The sequence below is a fragment of the Aptenodytes forsteri genome, unplaced genomic scaffold, assembly GCF_000699145.1.
Source record: "Aptenodytes forsteri isolate BGI_AS27 unplaced genomic scaffold, ASM69914v1 Scaffold2, whole genome shotgun sequence".
NCBI lineage: Eukaryota > Metazoa > Chordata > Aves > Sphenisciformes > Spheniscidae > Aptenodytes > Aptenodytes forsteri.
In genome coordinates this window covers 9,797,013-9,800,028 of record NW_008795695.1, presented here as the reverse complement: position 1 = coordinate 9,800,028, position 3,016 = coordinate 9,797,013, and the positions used below count along the sequence as shown (strand labels likewise).

The 3,016-nt window shown below is 35.8% G+C and overlaps 1 protein-coding gene across 1 annotated transcript in view; it reads right to left on the bottom strand.

The window, feature by feature from the left end:
• The window catches only part of DYRK1A (dual specificity tyrosine phosphorylation regulated kinase 1A), a 71,244-nt gene extending 68,409 nt beyond the window's left edge, over positions 1-2,835 (bottom strand). The window contains exon 1 of the mRNA XM_009282986.2: positions 2,811-2,835. The gene's annotated coding sequence lies outside the window, so the exon portion shown is untranslated. The remainder of the gene's footprint in view (positions 1-2,810) is intronic.
• Positions 2,836-3,016: the final 181 nt, after the last annotated feature.

Below are 3,016 nucleotides of genomic sequence, written 5' to 3'. Positions count from 1 at the left end.
AAAAAAAAAAAAAAAAAAAGAGATAAAGAAAAAACCCCACACTTATGCTAACATAAAAGTTCAAATACTTCAGATTTTTTAGATAATTTGTATATGCTTCTTTTCTTACTCATTGACTAAAAATATTAATTAAAATATTTTTCAGTATACTGACCATATAAGGAACCACAAATTAGAGGGGGAGTGGCTATTTTTTCCACCCACTTAATCTGTCAAGCGAAACAGATGTGGTTACATTTTAACTGTTTTGGAACAGCAAAGTCATGCCGCTGTATTTACATTCCCCTCCCCTCATCCAAAAGAAGCAAAGAGATGCTACAGCAGGAGTTGCCCGTCTCCTGCAATACCAGCTAGAACATTCACAGCTGCTGGATGGCACTGAACTCTCACAACCAAGCACTTCCTTCCGTACTGTTTAATGGCCTCACTGAGTGGAAATGCGATTACTAAGGAGTCCCATTTACATGATCCTTGAAAATCATTCCACTTCAAATTCACATAAGCATGAAGACAACAGAATTCCAGGAAAGGGAAGGTTATTTATGAAATCCAGGTATTTTTTAATTACTTCTATGTCATCTTACAAAAACAGATGTAACAATCTAATTCTTTTTCATGTTAACACATGCACCCTACCTATGACTTCCTTAAAAGGTGACATCTGATAAGCAACTATTTAATCTTTTTTTCTTTAAGAAATAGAACCATTTTAGTTAACATGTTAAACATGAACTAAACAGTAGCATGCAAATAAAATCATATTTCAAAGTAGAATATCCATGAGGGCTGTAAACTAGTTTATCCAGAGTAATTTGCTTTCACAGTTGTGAAATGCTTTTCACAGCTGAGATTTTTCTATAGATGTCCTCAAAAAGATTGATCATTTCATTTACAAAAACTGTTTCTGTTCCTTGTGGTTGGGAAAAGAACTTTAAAAATGCAAAGCAAAACATATGCCACTATATATTCGCATTCATCAGTTTAGAACTTTAGACCTATAAAGTCTCAAGAGAGTATAACCTTCCTACTTCTCCCTCATTTTTTTCAGCCATAAAGCAAGCAAGCAAACAAAGAACTAAAGGAACGCCTACAATTTCCACAGAAAGTGCCCGAACATCAGTCAGTTTACAGGTCTTTACTATGATCTTGACATTACTACAGCTTACTATTCTTCCAATTTAGTGGTCACTAACTACTAATTCCATCCTTTGTTCTACCCTTTATTTACAAAACAGACTCTCTGTCTCAGAGAGCTGGCAAGAGAGGGTACTCAGATGCAGCTCCTTCAACTTTTTAATCCTAGACTAGAGTTGGGACAGCACTGGTAGTGCTCTCCAGACAAGCAATGCATACTGAAATGCTTTTACCTCTCAAAAACTGCAAGAGCTCAGACCCACATTATGCATACGTATAGATACACACACTCGCACACTATATATGTATAGGAGGTAAGGGCGGTTGTTCTTCCCAGCAAATACAGACTATTTTAACTGCAATGCCTTTATACTGATGAAAACATAAAATCTTATTTTCCAACAGGCGAAGACAACAGTTTCTGTCCAAAAGTTTGCTAAAACAGCTATTAAAAAAGAGGAATTCCAAGAAATGGAAGAAAATAAAATGGGCATTTGAATGGTATTTTCACAGCTACGAGGGTTTTAAACAAAATGTTATGACACCTTCAAGAGACTTCAGCTTTCTAAGTGACCCATCCTTATCAAATTCAGATGTTACTGGGTTTTGACATCATTACTATTTCCTTGTTTTAACTGTTTGCATTTTTTCCCCTTTTAATTCTGCCCTGAATCATGAAAAATTCCATATCATGCTACAATGTACCTGTAACAGGAACCAGAAATTAATAAACTCATGGGTTATCATCACGTTTCAGTAAAAATTACTGTAACAGAATTGATCAACAACAGAGAATGTAAAATCTTACTCAGACCACAACAAACTCCATCACAAAAATACTTCATATACAGATTCCTGGGAAATGATCTGTAGAGCTGCTATAATATGTCTAAATTAAATAAGACTACTTCTCCATTTCAACTTTGGCCGCAGATAGTTCCGACGTTACTTTCAAAGACAACCTAAAGTTACATATTTCAAGTACAGTTGTAACAACCTAGATGTTTGTTACCCTGATACAGTAGTACCTTTAATCCTGAAGGCTTCCAAAACATTTTAATACAGAGAGATATGCACACCTATAGTCTTCCAAATTAAGAAACAAAACAAAACAATCAACCACACAACTGTAAACTGCTGGCTAGCTCTGTAAATAGATGGTGCTTATTTATAAGACTTTGGGTAAGTGGCTTGTTTCAGCCATACATTGGTTTGTGTGCCTTTTTAAATACTTTTTAACCTTTTCAAACACACCATGGACTAACTGCTGCTTAATTGATTCCCATATGACAGCTCCCACTGACAACTGCAATGCCATAATCTACCTTGCCTTTCATTATTCAGGAGATTTAGACTGGACAGGCATACACATAGCTAGGTACTCTCTGGTCATATGTTAACCATATGCCTGGGTCTTAAACCAGACTTCACCCAATAAATCCCCATACCTTCTGCCAAAGCAGGTATACTTCTGATATGAAAAGTGATAATGGAGAAGTACTGCTGATATCCTTTCCACTTTAACATGGTAAATCAGACTTAACTGCCCAAGCTTCAGTTTAGGCTGAAAAACTGAAGCTTGTCTACTTCCACCTTGTATCCAAAGAAACTAAATGAAAATATTTAGTTCCCAAACATCAGAATTTTCCTTAATACATCTATCAGACTTCACCCACTTCGATGGGTTTTTCTGGGGACACTTGTTCAGAGATGTTTCTGAGCCACTGCATCTAAAAGGAGCAGAAAAAGGAAAATCTTCTTCAGTTACAAATACATACTTTTATCATCCTAGAAATCCTGCAGAACTCAATGCAAACCGTCTCTAAAAAAAAAAAAAAAAAATCGCTACCCCTTAAAAATCAGTCAACGAGCTAGCAAAATC